We start from the raw sequence: 18,537 nt of genomic DNA, 5'->3' as shown, positions 1-18,537 counted from the left end.
TTAATGCCCCTCTTATAAGGGTTTTGCCAAACTTCTTCAGCAAAATGAAAGATAATTGTTCTTTGGCAAGATCATTGTCTTTTATCGCGGTGACGTAATGAGTCACGTGATCTTCAGGGTCAGTTGTCGTTATATATATTAAGGTAGGGAGGTATTTTAAAGGTTTTTGGTATAGCATGTGGGGTTGCATCATCACCGTACGGTTGTTCGACGAACTGGCCGGCATCCCTCTTCGGCGACAACTTAGGAGCGCCCGGTATTTTATCGACCCTTTATTGATGTTCTTTCATTTGATCTCGGAGCGCCTTGTTTTCATTCTCCATTTCTTCCATCCTTTTTAGAATATCTACGAGGGCGTTATCACTTACACTATCAATGACATTGTGAGTAATACATGTCATTGGTGGAAAGAGTTGGTTGCATTGCTCGTCCGTTTGTTGTATCATAAAAGTCCTTGCATTTTCTGTAGTCGTGCCCCGAGGGGGCTTGTTGAGGACTCTAGTTAGCGTGTCAGTTAGCCACGCTTCGAGGAGCTCTTTTTATAGCTGAGGGCGTCTCTTCTTCCACAGACGTAAAGGCTCCCTTACCACGGGATTTTGTTATATATGATGCAGTGAGGGGGCGGTGACCCATCTCGTCTAGGGGAAGCACTGGGCGTCATACCCTTGTCTGCTGTTTTACAGCTTTCGTTGATGACGTTCGTGAGGTTGGTTGAGAGGTCACTTGTTATTCTTGTCCTTTCTTCTCGGTTACCTGCCATGTTGGGATTTGTGTACACAAAGAAAGGAGATCTTGTTTTTTTTTTGTTTACGTCAGTAATCCGTGCAAGTTGTAGATCTAGAAGAAACTAAAAGTTTAACTAAAAATTTCCCACAGACGACGCCAAATTGTTTGACCAAAAATATGGATCTTGATTCAAATAGTTAAATTTATGTAATTATCGGTTAAACTTAGTTAACAATAATATATCTAGATATAGCTTTCAAGGGGGCAATAGCCATTAGATGGGTTCGGTCAAATAGTAATAACAACATGCGATAACTGTTCTAAAAAACATAAACAAGAATGTAGCATTTAATAGCAATGAATAATAATAAATGACATTTAAGTAAATAGGAGGAATGATTCATCCAATAAAGGATGAAATAGATGGATGTTCCTCCTGACAATGATGAATAACAGACAAATTCTTGAATATTCGAGTTATTCTCAGATCTGATGAAAAGGTATGGAATAGTATAGACAAGAATCTTAGTGAAAAGCGTGTATTTGCATCTTAGCAAGAGAGAGAGAATCTTTTCGTCAAAGTGTGTTCTTACACATGAATATTATATGTCCCTATATACTGATTCTTTTTTCTATATATATGGGACATTTTCCTAAGAAACCCTAATAGTATAAGTGCAAAAAATATCAACTAGAATATTCTCTTTAAATATCCTATCTCGAAAGACTAGTCGTTACAGCTCTTATCAACGATATTCGACCTCGACCTCGACTCTCGTTGACATCTTGACTACGGCTCTTGTCGACACGTCGACTAGGGACCTTGCTTCCTCTTGGATCATCTCGACTAACGACGATTTAAAAACTTTTCCCTTAGTATTATCTTGGCTTATATACTCTATAGACAGATTTTGACCCATACAAATTGCTCTAAGCAATAGTACTTTGTTTCGATAGGCAGCAATTTCAACTATTTTTGCTAAATATAAAAAGGTACACAATTGGTTCTTCTTGGTCCGTGTGTTATACTTTTAACAACGATATTGATAAGCAAAAATTTTAATTAATCCCTTTGAGGTTAGAAACTGAGATGATCCTGCCATATCAGTAGTAGTTTTAAGCTTATGATAGGTCATAGGAGATTGAATCTTAGAAAGATTGAAAGAAGCGTCTATCAATCAAATCCATTTTAGTACTTCACTCCAGTTATTTTAATGATGAAGAAAGCTAGTAAAGGACCATTGGTGTTTTCTTTTCTTTTACTACAAATTCTGCAGATTCAACTACTTTCAAAGCACGCAGTCAACAGATGGCGAGAGAGGGGCAGGTAAAAGTAGCTGTTTACTCTTTACATTTACGCACACCAAAAATCGATGAGAAGAAGAAGAAGGGGCTACCTCAAATGTCAGAATCATTATAACTACAGCCCAAGTCGGGCATTGATTAGACCATTTTGCAGTGTTTTTGAGTCTTACAAATTGCCATAGGAAGAAGGCTGACCTGGAAAGACCACAGACACAGAAAGAGCAGTTACACTGAAAAGATTTTACTAGGATTTATTTGCACTCTCTTGGTTTTTTTTTTCCATCCAATGTTCCTTGTTTGTTTTGAAATTCCGACTAATTTAATTCGCGGCGTATTGACTTATTAAATGGAAAGCACGATTTGGGATTTAGCATGTTTATGCTAAACCTACAATTCAATTTTAAAATTCGATTTGATTAACGTGATTGACAAGAGGGGTTGCTCTGATAGTAAGTAACATCCACTTCCAACCAAGAGGTTGTGAGTTCGAGTCTCCCCAAGAGCAGGATGAGAAGTTCTTGGAGGGAAGGATGTCGGGTTTCTATTTGGAAACAACCTCTTTATTCCAGGGTAGGGGTAAGGTCTGCGTACACACTACCCTCCCCAGACTCCACTAAGTGAGATTGGGGAGACTCCACTAAGTGAGATTATACTGGGTTGTTGTTGTTGTTGATTTGATTAACGTGATTATGAAAATAGTTCTTGTATTAAGTTTGTTTGGTTATACTTTATTTGGTTACATTTTTTGGTATAAGTAATATCATTATCATTATATAATTCATATTAAAACTTTGATATATGCTTATACAACATTCATTGGGGGATAACAATTCAAGAATTAACTATATTTGGATAAAGCAAGTGAACAGAGAAAATTGCATTCTTGCCAAAGCCCTTCTCAAAATATTATCAAGAAAATTAAAATTAAAATTATAAAAGTTATCCACTTTAAACCCAAATACATTATATACCGTATGTTTAATTTTAATTGCAATGAGTATCCAAACAAATCAAAAGCACAAAATAAGTCAGGAATTATTAACATGAATTTACAATTACTGCATTACAATCCCAATATAATTATTTTGTTTGCAAACCTAAGGATGCCTAAGAGTTATACACTAAACCGAAGGTGTATATTCACACAGGTCCCGAGAAGGGTTGTACCCTATTGAGATATGATTTAGACAGCTTGTCCTAATACACTATTATCGTCGCTCTAACGCTCCATTTATATATTTAAATATAATTAAGTAATAAAAATATATATACGACATTATTTTTTAATTTTAAGTTTGGGGTAATATATATATATATATTTCTTGCAGTTGGGCATTCCTCGTGATGATGCCAAATAATAGTGGACCACAAATTTACCGTGATGCACACACTTCTTAGAGCTGCACAAGCTTCTGTCTCTTCATTGATTACGATCTTTTACACCTTCTACTACGTTACTCTTGTTTTTTCAGACCCATAAATTAATGATTTGGTTGGAACGGCAGGGAAAGTAAGTGTAAGAGAGAAAATAGAGAAAGGGATAAAGAAATATTATTCTTATTTTCTATTGTTTCGTTGGAAATGAAACTGAATTCAGGAAAAGCTGTACGAAAACGTGGGCAAAACGCAGGTGTAATTAATCCAATTCGAACCAAGTTTTACATTTTAAATGTGAAAATCTTTCATATTGCTCGACCATACTAAAAAATAGTACTATATGAGTCTCTGTCTGCCACAACGAGATGATTCATTTATTCTTGACAAAATACATAAGTTGGCACTTGACCTCTGGGTAAAATCCCTGTTACATACTTTTTATGGGTGAAAATAATATTACACACTTAATATTTTAAAAGTGTGTCTAATACACATTACTTTTTTCTTGACCACTTTACCAAAATATAGGTAATGTCACGCACCAATAAGGCCATGACACGTATAATTAGCATAAAAAAATATCTAAAATTACATAACCTCGTCTTCTTCATGCCCATCTCTTTCTCTCCATGTCACCCTCCATGAACCACCAGAAAAATCAGCACACAATTCAACCCAAAAATTAGGAGCCCAAGTGATTTAATTCGAGAAAGAAATAGAAGGCATCAAAAGCTAATAAACCATGGCTCACTAAATTGCATACTAGCAAATAAATTGGTGATTTGATTTTCAATTTTAACAATCTCTTCCTCCTTATATCCCTCGATATTTTCTTGTTCCTATCACCTAAATATCTAAAAATTTAATTTCCACTTTTCCATGCGTGTGCATCCCGTGCCCAGATTTTAGATACTATACAAAACGAAATCATATGAAACAAAGATAGTAGCACCGACATTAATGGATTTGCAGGAGAAGATCACAAGGAATGAAAGAAAAAAGAGAAAAGTGACAACTGGGTTGTTGATGTTCTTGATCAATTTGGTAAAATGTATGACATTAGTTCCATATTTACTTTAACGGTTAGATAGTAATTAATGGGTTAATAAACTCAAATTTGACGAAGTAAATAGATGGTCCGTAGAAATGCCAGAATTGATATTAGAAATGGCAAGTAAATGTGGTGAAAATAGGGAGAGATGGAGGAAAAATAAGATTCTTGAACATGGTATGGAGGGGAGTTTGGATGGCGGAACAAACGAAGAGAGAGATAGAGAAGTGTGGGGAAGATGATGGATTTGCTGACACATGGCATAAATAAGTATTTAGACAATACTTTTATCTGTAGACGCGCTTCTGCCTTGGTGTTTTACACATGTTAGGTCCTGGTCAAAGAAAGTGTGTATTAGACACACTTTTAAAAGGTTAAGTGTGTAATATTATTTTCGCCCACAAAAAGTGTGTAACAGGGATTTGGCACATAGTTCAAGTGTCAACTTATGTATTTTGCCTTTATTCTTTTAAGTTTTAACCTGCCCAAAATACCTAGCCAATTTTATCAATTTCAAATCCCGTCTACAAATATTTAACCATTACTAGCTAGTGCTGATTTATATCTGTGACGACCCGGCCAGTCGTTTCATGAGTTACCACTCCGTTATTTTCATTTCTATTTCTTTATGCTTTGTTTATCCGTGTTATGTGGTTCTAGGTTGGTCGGATCGAATCCGGAATGATTTTGGTAAGGTTTGAGACATTTAGTCTCTTTTGAGGAAGCTTGAGTTGGAAAAGTCAACTGAATGTTGACTTATGTGTTAGAGGGCTCGAATGTGAGTTCCGATGGTTCAGATAGCTTCGGGGGTGATTTGGGACTTAGGAGCGTGATCGGAATGAGTTTTGGAGGTTTGGAGTAGATTTAGGCTTGAATTGGCGAAGTTGATATTTTGGCGATTTTAGGTTGGAAGGCAAGATTTTGATATAGGGGTCGGAATGGACTTCCGAGAGTTACAGTAGTTCCATGGTGTCATTTGAGATGTGTGTGCAAAATTTCAGGTCATTCGGACGTGGTTTGGTTGGGTTTTTAATCAAAAGCGAAATTTGGAAGATTTAAGAAAGTTTGGCTTGAATCCGACATGTTTTGGTTGATTTGATATTGTTTGAGGTATTTTGAAGATTGGTACAAGTTTGAATAAGGTATTAAGATATGTTTATGCTTTTGGTTGAGGTCCCGGGGGCCTCGGGGTGATTTCGGATGGTTGACGGGAAGTTTGAGACTTTGTTGCAACTGCTGAATTTGCTGTTTCTGGTATTTCTGCACCTACGGATTGGGGACAGCAGGTGCGACGCCGCGTAAGCGGAGGAGCGTCCGCAGAAGCGGAATCTGGAGATGTTGGCGGGGACCGCAGATGCGGTTGTGGGACCGCAAATGCGGTTGTGGGACCACACTTGCGAAGGCGCAGGTGCGGAAGGTTGACCGCATAATCGGTTTTAGCCATTACGTGAGGAACCGCAGAAGCGGTTATTTGGCCTCATATGCGGTACCGCAGAAGCGGTAATTTGGCCGCAGATGCGAAATGTCTGGGCAGAAAGTATAAATTGTGGCCTTCGCGAATTTTGAGTTATTCCACCATTTTTTACTTCGGCTTTGGAGCTTTTTGGGCGATTTGAAAGAGGGATTTCAAGGGAACTTCATTGAGGTAAGGAATTTGGACCTAAAACTCGTTCCTATGCTATTATTTTACGGATTAGAGCTATGATTAATGAAATTTAAGGGCTAAAATTTGGGAAAACTAGGGATTAGAAACTTAGACCTTTGCTTGAGGATTTGAAGGACCATTTGAGGTCGGATTTTGAAAACTCTTGATATGTATGAACTCGTGGGGAGATAAGGAACATATTGATGTAAAAATTATCGAATTTTGAGATGTAGGCTCGGGGGTCGGAGTTTGGTAATTTCGGGATTTATATTGTAAATTGATTATTTTCGCTTGGGCTTCGTTCCCTTAGCATATTTTGACGTCCTCGTTCTGATTTTGGATAGATTCGACACGAGTGGAGGCCGATTCTAGGGGCAAAGGCATCGTGAGCTAGATATTTGACCGGTTCGAGGTGAGTAATGATAGTAAATGATGTTTTGAGGGTATAAAACCCCAGACTTGCACATCGTCGTACTATATTGAGGTGACGCACACGCTTGAGGACGAGCGTGGGGTCGTGCACTATTGGGGATTGTGACTTAGTCCGTCCCGAATGACTATTTTACCGCGTATTTGACTGAAATCTATTTGCTATCATCATGATTTGGGCTAAATGTCATATTTGGACCTTGTGCCGACTATTTGAACCCTTCGGGGATTTTTTACTGGTATTTCCTCACTGTTTTGACTTTTTACTTGAACTCATTCATGTTATATTTCATTGTTTTCGTACTCAACCATGTTTACTCTATTTTAACACTTACCTGATCTTTTAAATGATATTTTGGACTGAGAAACATGTTTTACTACTGCCCGAGTGGCTTGTGAGGATTTTTGACTGAGAAAGGCGAGGGCCTATATTGTGAGGAAATATTTGATACTGATTATGAGGCCGAGGGCCTGAGATATATACGCTATGAGGTGGCTTGGTTGATATGAGGCCGAGGGCCTAGTGATGATACCACGAGGTGGCTTGATATTGCGCTTGGGCCGTAAAGGGCCCCTCTAGGAGTCTGTACACCCCCAGTGAGCACGGGTACCCATTGTGATCTAAGATTTGAGCCCGAGGGGTTGGTACCATTCTGAGATTGAGTCCGAGGGGCCGGTATTGTTCTGAGATGTTGCCCGAGGGGAGGATTTATTGATATTGTGAGCGAGGGAGAACCTTTATGTGTTTACTTTTTATAATTGGCTACCAATTACATGTTTAATTGTTGAAAAAGGCTTTTCATGAAGTTAAATTTGAGTTAAAGGATTTTTACCTATCGTTCACTGGTTTTACTGTTTTTAATGGTTTTACTGCTTCATTATAGCATGATTTGTGCCTTACGTGATTTCATGTTTTCAGTCTTTATTTATGATTATTACTCACTGAATTGAAGTACTCACTTTACTCCCTACACCCTGTGTGCAGATTCAGGCGTATCTGGTCCCGCTTCCGAGTGCTGATCATTTCCAACTTCGGGCGGATCTGAGGAGTCTTTAGGTAGCTGTTGGCATTCGCAGCCCGGAGCTCCTCCCTATCTTATCTCTTCATGTCTTTAGTTTTTGTATTAAACTCTGTAGTTGCTTTGGAGTATTCTGTGTTGTTAGATGCTCGTGACTTGTGACTCCCTGGTATCGGGCTGTGTTTGGGCTATATTCCGCATATTATACTATATTTTACTTAGATTGTGGTTTATGTACTCATGCTTAGGTTGTTTATTACTGATTAACTATTTAAAAAGTGAATTGGGTTTAATTGGCTGGCCTTGTCTTCACGAGAGGTGTCATCACGATCGGGTTCGGGTTTAGGGTCGTGACAAGTTAGTATCAGATCCTAGGTTACATAGGTCTCACGAGTCATGAGCATGTTTAGTAGAGTCTCGCGGATCGGTACGGAGACGTCTGTATTTATCCTCGAGAGGCTACAGAACCTTTAGAAAAAACTTCATATTCTTGAAATTCTTATCGTGCGAATCTGTTGATCCGAGTACTAAACTTTTGTTATTCTATTCTCTCACAGATGGTGAGGACACGCGCTACCGGTCAGGATGGATGACCACCAGTACCATCAGCTGTGGCCACCAGAGGCCGAGGATGCGACCGTGGTTGTGGTAAGGGCATAACAGCTAAGGCAGCACCTATAGATCGACTAGCTGCCCCAGTTTAGGATCAGGTCCCAGTTATGGACGCTCTAGCTGCACCAGCTCAGGCACCAGCTGTGCCCATTGTGATTTCGGTTCTTTAGGACGCCTTGGCTTAGATCTTATCAGTTTACACTGGCCTAGCTTAGGCGGTTTCAGCCACTACAGCCGCAGCTACTTCTCAAGATGGGGAAGGCAATCAGACTTCCGCCGCTCGCACACCTGAGTAGGTCGTGCAGGGACTTCAGACGCCGGGGGCACATCTAGCTAGCCAGCCGGTTGCAGCTGCTCAAGACTATGTAGTTCCTGCTATGCCAGAGGATGAGCAGCATAGGTTGGAGAGGTTTGGTAGACTACAGCTTCCGACCTTCAGTAGTACAGAGGGCGAGGATGCCCAGGGTTTCTTAGATAAGTGTTAGAGGATACTTCGTATAGCGGGTATTCTGGAGACCAACGGGGTCGCTTTCACTACTTATCAGTTTTCGGGAGTTGCCTTCACGTGGTGAGAGGCTTTTAAGAGGCGTAGGCTTGTTGTTGCAGCACCCCCTAACCTGGTAGCAGTTCTCCGTTCTCTTTTTGGAGATGTATGTGTCATAGTCCCGTAGAGAGGAGCTGCGTAGGGAGTTTGAGTGGTTGGGTCAGGGAGAGATAACGGTGACATAGTACGAGATGAGGTTCTTCGAGTTAGCTCGTCATGCTATTTGGATGGTTCTGACAGATAGAGAGAGGATTAGGAGGTTTGTTGATGGTCTCACTTATCAGCTTCGTATTCTCATGACCAGGGAGAGGGTGACTGGTGCTACTTTCGAGGAGGTTATGGATATTGCCCATGAGATTGAGTTTGTTCGTCGCCAGGAGCGCGAGGAAAGGGAGGCTAAGAGGCCTCGAGGATCTGGTAGTTATAGTGGTACTCCTTCGAGAGGTTAGTTTCAGCACGGCAGAGAACGTTCATTCAAGCATGCTCAACCAGCTCGCCCAGGTTATCATGGGCGTCATCGGGTCATGATTCTCACAGTTCTCATCAGGGCCAATCATCACTTAGTGCCCTTCCAACTTAGAGTTCGTCCCGTGCTCTATCGATGTAGGGCTCTTCCATGCCGAGTGCATCTGCTAGTCACTCCAGTGCGAGGGGTTCCCTTCAGTCCCCTTCTCCAGCACCTGGGAGTTATTATGAGTATGGTGATATGGTTCATTTATGGAGGCAGTGCCCTCATCATCTTGCGAGTTCATCTCAACAGAGGTGTCAGTCATCAGCCTCATCGCCAGTTACTTCACCACCACCCGCCCAGCCAGCTAGGGGTGGAGGTCAGTTAGCTAGGGGTCTCCCTAGAGGGGGAGGTCGATCAGGTGGCGGTCAAGCCCGTTTCTATGCACTTCCAGGCGGACCCAATGTTATTGCTTCAGATGCTGTTATTACAGGTATTGTTTCAATCTACCACAGAGATGCCCCTGTATTATTTGATCCTGGTTCCACCTTTTCTTATGTGTCATCATACTTTGCTCGTTATTTGGGTACGCCCCGTGAGTTTTCTTACTTCACATGTTCATGTATCTACCCCAGTGGGTGATAATGTTATTATAGACCGTGTGTACCGGTCTTGTGTGGTGACTATTGGGGGTATAAGACCCGTGTGGATTTTTTATTATTGTGCATGGTGGATTTCAATGTCATTTTGGGCATGGATTGTCTATCTCCATGTCGTGCTATTCTGGACTGTCATGCTAAGATAGTCACATTGGCTATATCGGGTGTGCCATGGATTGAGTGGCAAGGTGTGACTGATTATGTTCCCAGTAGAGTGATCTCATTCTTGAAAGCCCAGCGTATGGTTGGGAAGGGTTGTCTTTCGTATCTAGCCTTTGTGAAGGATGTCGGTGCTGAGACTCTCAGTATTGATTCTGTTCCACTTGTGAGGGATTTTCCCAACGTGTTTCTTGCAGACCTGCCGAGCATGCCACCGGATAGGGATATTGATTTTGGTATTGAGTTGGTGCCGGGAACTTAGCCCATTTCTATTTTGTCGTATTGTATGACACCAGTGGAGTTGAAGGAATTAAAGGAGCAACTTCAGGAACTCTTTGATAAAGGGTTCATTCAACCTAGTGTGTCACCTTGGGGTGCGCCGGTTCTATTTTTGAAGAAGAAGGATGGCACTATGAGGATGTGCATTGATCATAGGCAATTGAACAAGGTAACGATTAAGAACAAGTATCCTTTGCCTCGCATTGATTATTTATTTGACCAGCTTCAGGGAGCGAGAGTGTTCTCCAAAATTGATCTCCGTTCATCACCAGTTGAAGATCAGGGACTCGGATATTCTTAAAATGGCTTTCAGGACCCGATATGGTCATTATGAGTTCTTGATGATGTCTTTTGGGCTGACCAATGCCCCAGCAACGTTCATGCATTTGATGAACAACGTGTTCTGGCCTTATCTCGACTCGTTTGTCATAGTCTTCATTGATGATATTCTGATGTATTTGCGTAGTCAGGAGGAGCACGCGGAGCATTTGAGAGTTGCATTGCGGAGATTGAGGGAGGAGAAGCTTTATGCAAAATTCTCCAAGTGTGAGTTTTGGCTCAGTTTAGTGGCTTTCTTGGGGCACGTAGTGTCTAGCGAGGGTATTCAGGTCGATCCGAAGAAGATAGAGACAGTTCAGAGTTGGCCTAGACCGTCCTCAACCACAAAGATTCGCAGCTTTCTTGGTTTGGCAGGCTATTATCGTCGGTTTGTTCAGGGATTCTCATCTATCGCATCGCCCTTGACCAAGTTGACTTAGAAGGGTGCTTCATTTGTATGGTCGGACGAGTGTGAGGAGAGCTTTTAGAAGCTCACGACAGCTTTGACCATAGCTCCAGTGTTAGTTTTGTCATCCACTTCAAGTTCATATACCGTGTAATGTTATGCTTTGAGAGTTGGAATTGGTTGTGTATTGATGCAGGAGGGTAGAGTTATTGCTTATGCTTCTCGTCAGTTGTAGCCCCATAAAAAGAACTACCTCGTTCATGATTTGGAGTTGGTTGTCATAGTTCACGTGTTGAAGATTTGGAGGCATTACTTGTATGGTGTGTCTTGTGAGGTGTTTACTTATCATCATAGCCTCCAGCACTTGTTCAAATAGAAGGATCTCAATTTGAGGCAATGGAGGTGGTTGGAGTTGCTTAAGGATTATGACATCACTATAATGTACCATCCGGGAAAGACCAATGTGGTGGCCAATGCTTTAAGCCGAAAGGCAGTGAGTATGGGGAGTTTGGCATATATTCCAGTTGGGGAGAGACCTCTTGCAGTTGATGTTCAAGCCTTGGCCAATTGGTTTATGAGGTTGGATATTTCGGAGCCCAGTCGGGAATTGGCTTGTGTGGTTTCTCGGTCTTCCTTATATGATCGTATCAGAGAGCGCCAGTATGATGATTCACATTTTCTTGTCCTTAAGGACAGAGTTCAGCATGATGATGCTAGAGATGTGACCATTGGTGATGATGGGGTGCTGAGGATGTAGGGCCGTATTTGTATGCCCAATGTGGATGGGCTTCGGGAGTTGATTCTGGAGAAGGCCCATAGCTCGCGGTACTACATTCATCCGGGTGATGCGAAGATGTATCAGGATTTGAGGCAGCACTATTAGTGGAGAAGAATAAAGAAAGATATTGTGGGATTTGTAGTTCGGTGTCTCAATTGTCAATAGGTGAAATATGAGCATCAAAGACCGGGTGGTTTGCTTCAGCGGATAGATATTCTAGAGTGGAAGTGGGAGAGGATCACTATGGACTTTGTAGTTATACTTACACGGACTTTGAAGAAGATCGATGCTATTTGGGTAATTGTGGATCGGCTAACTAAGTCTGCGCACTTCATTCATGTGTGTACTACCTATTCATCAGAGCGGTTGGCAGAAATCTATATCAGAGAGATTGTTCATTTGCATGGTGTCCCAATTTCCATCATTTCAGATAGGGGCACTTAGTTTACATCGCAGTTTTGGAGGTCTGTGCAGCAAGAGTTAGGTACTCAGGTTGAGTTGAGCATAGCTTTTCACCCTCATACGGACAGGCAGTCCGAGCGCACTATTCAGATATTAGAGGATATGTTGCGTGCTTGTGTCATTGATTTTGGAGGGTCATGGGATCAATTTCTACCGCTTGCAGAGTTTGCTTATAGCAACAGCTACCAGTCGAGTATTTAGATGGCTCCATATGAGGCTTTGTATGGGAGGCGGTGTAGATCTCCAGTTGGTTGGTTCGATCCCGGTGAGGCTAGACTATTGGGGACAGACTTGGTGCAGGATGCTTTAGAAAAGGTGATGATGATTCAGGAGAGGCTTCGTATAGCGCAGTCGAGACAAAAGAGCTATGCTGATAGGAAGGTTCGGGATTGTTCCTACATAGTTGGCGAGAAGGTTCTGTTGAAGGTTCCACCCATGAAGGGTGTTATGAGATTTGGGAAGAAAGGGAAATTGAGTCCTCGGTTTATTGGGCCTTTTGAGGTGCTTCGAGGATTGGGGAGGTGGCTTATGAGCTTGCTTTGCCACCCAGCTTGTCGAGTGTGCATCTGGTATTTCATGTTTCTATGCTCCAGAAGTATATTGGGGAACTGTCTCATGTTCTGGATTTCAGCACGGTTCAGTTGGATGATGATTTGACCTATGATGTGGAGCCAGTAACTATTTTGGATCGTCAGATTCGAAAGTTGAGGTCGAAGGATATAGCTTCAGTGAAAGTGCAGTGGAGAGGTCGACCCGTGGAGGGGGCTACCTGGGAGACCAAGCGGGAGATGCGGAACAGATATCCTCACCTGTTTGAGGCTTCGGGTATGTTTCTTGACTCGTTCGAGGATGAACATTTGTTTAAGTTGGGGAGGATGTGATGACCCGGCCAGTCGTCTCATGAGTTACCACTCGGTTTTCCCCATTTCTGCTTCTTTATGCTTTGTTTATCCGTGTTATGTGGTCTCGAGTTGGTCGGACCGAATTCGGAATGATTTTGGTAAGGTTTGAGACACTTAGTCTCTTTTGAGGAAGCTTGAGTTGGAAAGGTCAACCAGATATTGACTTATGTATTAGAGGGCTCGGATGTGAGTTCCAATGGTTCGGATATCTTTGGGAGGTAATTTGGGACTTAGAAGCGTGATCGAAATGAGTTTTGGAGGTTCGAAGTAGATTTAGGCTTGAATTGGCTAAGTTGATATTTTGGCAATTTTCGATTGGTAGGCGAGATTTTAATATAGGGGTCGGAATGGAATTTCGAGAGTTGCAGTAGTTCTATGGTGTCATTTGGGATGTATGTGCAAAATTTCAGGTCATTCGGACGTGGTTTGGTTGGGTTTTTTATCTAAAGCGAAATTCGGAAGATTTTAGACACTTTGGCTTGAATCCGACGTGTTTTGGTTGATTTGATATTGTTTGAAGTATTTTGAAGATTGATACTAGTTTGAATAAGGTATTAGGATATGTTTATGCTTTTGGTTGAGGTCCCAGGGGCCTCGAGGTGATTTCTGATGGTTGACGAGAAGTTTGAGACTTTGTTGCAACTGCTGAATTTGCTGCTTCTGGTATTTCTGCACCTGCGGATTGAGGACCGCAAGTGCGACGCCGCATAAGCGGAGGAGCGGCCGCAGAAGCAGAATCTGGAGATGTAGGCAGGGACCGCAGATGCGGTTGTGGAACTGCACCTGCGAAAGCGCAGGTGCGGAAGGTTGACTGCAGAAGCGGTTTTAGCCGTTAAGTGAGGAACCACAGAAGCAGTTATTTGGATGCATATGCGGTACCGCAAAAGCGGTAATTTGGCCACAGATGCGAAATGTCTAGGCAGAAAGTATAAATTGTGGCCTTTGTGAATTTTGAGATATTCCACCATTTTTGACTTCGGCTTTGGAGGTTTTTGGGCGATTTGAAAAAGGGATTTCAAGGGAACTTCATTGAGGTAAAGAATTTGGACCTAAAACTCATTCCTATGCTACTATTTCACGGATTAGAGCTATGATTAATGAAATTTAAGGGCTAAAATTGGGGAAAACTAGGGCTTGGAAACTTAGACCTTTGCTTGAGGATTTGAAGGACCATTTGAGGTCGGATTTAAGAACTCTTGATATGTATGAACTCGTAGGGAGATAAGGAACCTATTGATGTAAAAATTATCAAATTCCGAGACGTGGGCCCGGGGTTTAGGTTTTGATAATTTCGGGATTTATGTTGTAAATTAATTATTTTCGCTTGGGCTTCGTTCCCTTAGCATATTTTGACGTTCTCGTTTTGATTTTGGATAGATTCGACATGAGTGGAGGCCGATTTGAGGGGCAAAGGCGTCACAAGCTAGAGATTTGACCGGTTCGAGGTAAGTAATGATTGTAAATGTTATTTTGAGAGTATTAAACCCCGAACTTGCACATCATTGTGCTATATTGAGGTGTCGCACACGCTTGATGACGAGCGTGGGGTTGTGCAATGTTGGGGATTGTGACTTAGTCCGTCCCAAATGACTATTTTACAGTGTATTTGACTGAAATCTATTTGCTATCATCATGATTTGGGTTGAATGCCATATTTGGGCCTTATGCCAACTATTTGAACCCTTCGGGGATTTTTTACTGGTATTTCCTCACTATTTTGAATTTTTACTTGAACTCGGTCATGTTATATTTCACTGTTTTTCGTACTCAGCCATGTTTACTTTGTTTTAACACTTACATGATCTTTTAAATGATATTTTGGGTTGAGAAACATATTTTACTACTACCCAAGTGGCTTGTGAGGATTTTTGACTTAGTAAGGCCGAGGGCCTATGTTGTGAGGAAACATTTGATATTGATTATGAGGCCGAGGGCCTAAGATATGTACGTCACGAGGTGGCTTGGTTGATATGAGGCCGAGGGTCTAGTGATGATGCCACGAGGTGGCTTGATATTGCGCTTGGGTCATAAGGGCCCCCTCTAGGAGTCTGTACACCCCCAGTGAGCGCGGGTACCCATTGTGATCAGAGATTTGAGACCGAGGGGCTGGTACTATTCTGAGATTTAGTCCGAGGGGCCGGTATTGTTCTAAGATATTGCCTGATGGGCAGATTTGTTGATACTGTGCCCGAGGGGCGAACCTTTATGTGTTTACTTTTCATAATTGACTGCCAATTACCTGTTTAATTGTTGAAAAGGGCTTTTCATGAAGTTAAATTTGAGTTAAAGGATTTTTACCTATCTTTTAGTGGTTTTACTGTTTTAATGATTTTACTGCTTCATTATAGCATGCTTTGTGCCTTACGTGATTTCCTACTTTCAGTCTTTATTTATGATTATTACTCACTGAATTGGAGTACTTACTTTACTCCCTGCACCCTATGTTCAGATTCAAGCGTATCTGGTCCCATTCCCGAGTGCTGATCATTTCCAGCTTCAGGCGGATCCGAGGAGTCTTTAGGCAGCTGTTGGCGTTCGCAGCCCGAAGCTCTTCCCTATCTTATCTCGTCATGTCTTTAGTTTTTGTATTAAACTCTGTAGTTTTTTTGGAGTATTTCGTACTATTAGATGCTCGTGACTTGTGACTGTAACGACCCGACTGGTCGTTTTGAACTTTTGCACTTTGATCGCCAGTCCCCGGGCATGACTTTCCCCGTGTAACGTATTATGAATGATGTAGATCGTTGGTTTTGGTTTTTAGGAAAAATCAGAATGAATTTGAAGGAACAGTCTCACTTGAAAGCTTTGAATTTGAAAGGTTTGACTAAGAGTTGACTTATTTGTGTATGATCTCGGATCAGAAATTTTATGATTTGGATAGCTTCGTTGGGTGATTTATGACTTAGGAGCGTGATCGGAATGCATTTTGGAAATCCGTGGAAGGATTTGGCTTGAATTGGCAAAGTTAATATTTTGGCGAATTCCGGTTGATAGGTGAGATTTTGATCCGAGGGTCAGAATGGACTCCCGATAGTTGTTGTAGCTTCGTTATGTCATTTGTGATGTGTGTGCAAAATTTCAGGACATTTGGACGTCGTTTGGTCGACTTTTTGATCGAATACAGATTTCGGAAGTTTTAGAATTCTTAGGCTTGAATCCGAGGGTGATTTGATGTTTTGATGTTGTTTTGAGCGTTCCGAAGGTTGGAACAAGTTTGAATTATGTTATGGGGTGTGTTGGCATGTTTGGTCGGGGTCCCATGAGGCTCGGATATGTTTTGGAAGAGTTTTTGGAAGATTTTGCAGTTTTGAGCATAAGCATGTAATGATCCAAAGGTCCATTTTTAGTTCTAGGGATCGAAATTTAATTTCGAGACTTCCAAAAATTTTATAATGAATTATAGGACTGATCTGGAAAGTTTGGTCTAATTTCATCAAGTCGCGATTGGGTTTTTGACACGAAACATGAGTTAATTGTTTAACGAGCGAAATGGGTATTGAACTGAGCAAATGAGCTCCGAATTGAGTTTTGACTAAAGGTCTATGTTCGTATTATTATTTGTGACTCATAGGAACAAGAATCATCAAATTTTGAGTTCGCATGATGGAGTTAGAGCCTTTTTAGTGAAAAGAAAAGCTGCTGCAATTTTATGGGCAGTTTCTGCATTTTTCGCATGTGTGAACAGTAACCGCACCTGCGGGAACAGTATCCGTGTACAGTACCATGTACAGTAAACATGAACATTATCTGTGTACAGTATCCGTGTACAGTACATAAGAATAGTACCTCATATACAGTACCCATGAACAGTAAAATGCGTGAAGTGTTCTGGACAGAATGTTGAGTTCTGAATCCCATTTTCTATTTTTACCAAATTGGAGCTCGGGGAGAGGCGATTTTGGGGAGATTTTCAGAGAAAACAACGGGGTAAGTGTTCTTAACTTAATTTTGGTTAGATTACCCGAACCTATTACTAGTTTTGGCATTTAATTGGTGATTTTAGTTGGGAAAATCTTGAAAACTCTCTTGAAAAAATTTGAAGATTTGAGGGTCGAGTTGATGTCGGATTTTAGTAAAATTGGTATGGTTTGACTCGTGGTTGGATGAGGTTTCATATTCCGTAATTTTTGTTGGGTTCCAAGACGTGGGCCCCACAGGCGAATTTTGAGTGCAATTTCGGATTTTTAATGGAAAATGTAAAATTTCATATGAGGCTGAGAGCCTGAGATACTTTATATGTCACGCGGTGGCTTGAGTGATGTGAGGATATGCTGAGTGATGATGCCACGAGGTGGCTTGATATAGCGCTTGGGTCGTAAGGGCCCCTCCGGAGTCTGCACACCCACAATGAGCGCGGGTACCCATTGTTCTGAGTGATTGATACTACGGCCGAGGGGCTGATATGAGTGATTGTGAGGTAGCCCGAGGGGCTGATACTATTCTGAGAGTGAGCCTGATGGGCTGTTACTGTTCTGATATTGAGCCCGAAGGGTTGTTACTATTCTGATATTGAGCCCGAGGGGCTGGCACTATTTTGATATTGAGCCCGAGGGGCGGTTTGTTGTACATGTTTTGCCCGAGGGGCTGTTTACATTTCTATCATTTTTGTTACTCACTTGTAAGCTACTTGCTTTACTTGTTGGAAAAAAAGGATTTTCACTTGATTTCTCACTACTTTACTGTTTAAAGTGATTTTACTGCTTCGGTATGGAATACCTTGTGTTTTTGCGTGATTTCTTGACTTTAGTCTTTCTTTATTATTATTACTCACTGAGTCGAAGTACTCATATTACTCCATGCACCTTGTGTGCAGATTCAGGTATGTTTTGGCTGATCGAAGGCAGAGTCATCAGGCTTTAGCAAGGTAGCTACCGGCGTTCGCAGCACTGCTTTTCTCTCTCCTCATTTCATTAGTCTGTATTTGTACACTCTAGGCTTTCAGTTGTATTTATACCCTAGTAGATGCTCGTGACTTGTGACACCCGGTTAGGGCTGTGTCGGGTTGTGCTTCCGTTAATTATATCATTAAATCATATTTAAACTGTTTATTAATGTTTAACTATTTTTGAAAAGGCGATATGGGTTTGTTGGCTGGCCTTGTCTTCACGAGAGGCGACATCAAGACCGAAGCGGGGTTTGGGTCGTGACAGTGACACCCTAGTATTAGGCTGTGTTTGGGCTGTATTCTGCATATTATACTATCTTTGGCTTAGACTTTGGTTTATTTACTCATGCTTAGGCTGTTTATTACTAATTAACTGTTTAAAAAGTGAATTGGGTTTAATTGACTGCCTTGTCTTTACGAGAGGCGCCATCACGATCAGGTTCGGGTTTAGGGTCGTGACAATATCCACATTGTTTTTTAAGTTTTAGACTAATTCCTCTTGACTTTTGATCTTAATACCAAAAAGTCTGTCT

The sequence above is a fragment of the Nicotiana sylvestris genome, chromosome 2 (assembly GCF_000393655.2).
Source record: "Nicotiana sylvestris chromosome 2, ASM39365v2, whole genome shotgun sequence".
Taxonomy (NCBI): domain Eukaryota; kingdom Viridiplantae; phylum Streptophyta; class Magnoliopsida; order Solanales; family Solanaceae; genus Nicotiana; species Nicotiana sylvestris.
The sequence above is the reverse complement of the archived record's forward strand: the minus strand, read 5'-3'. Positions refer to the sequence as shown.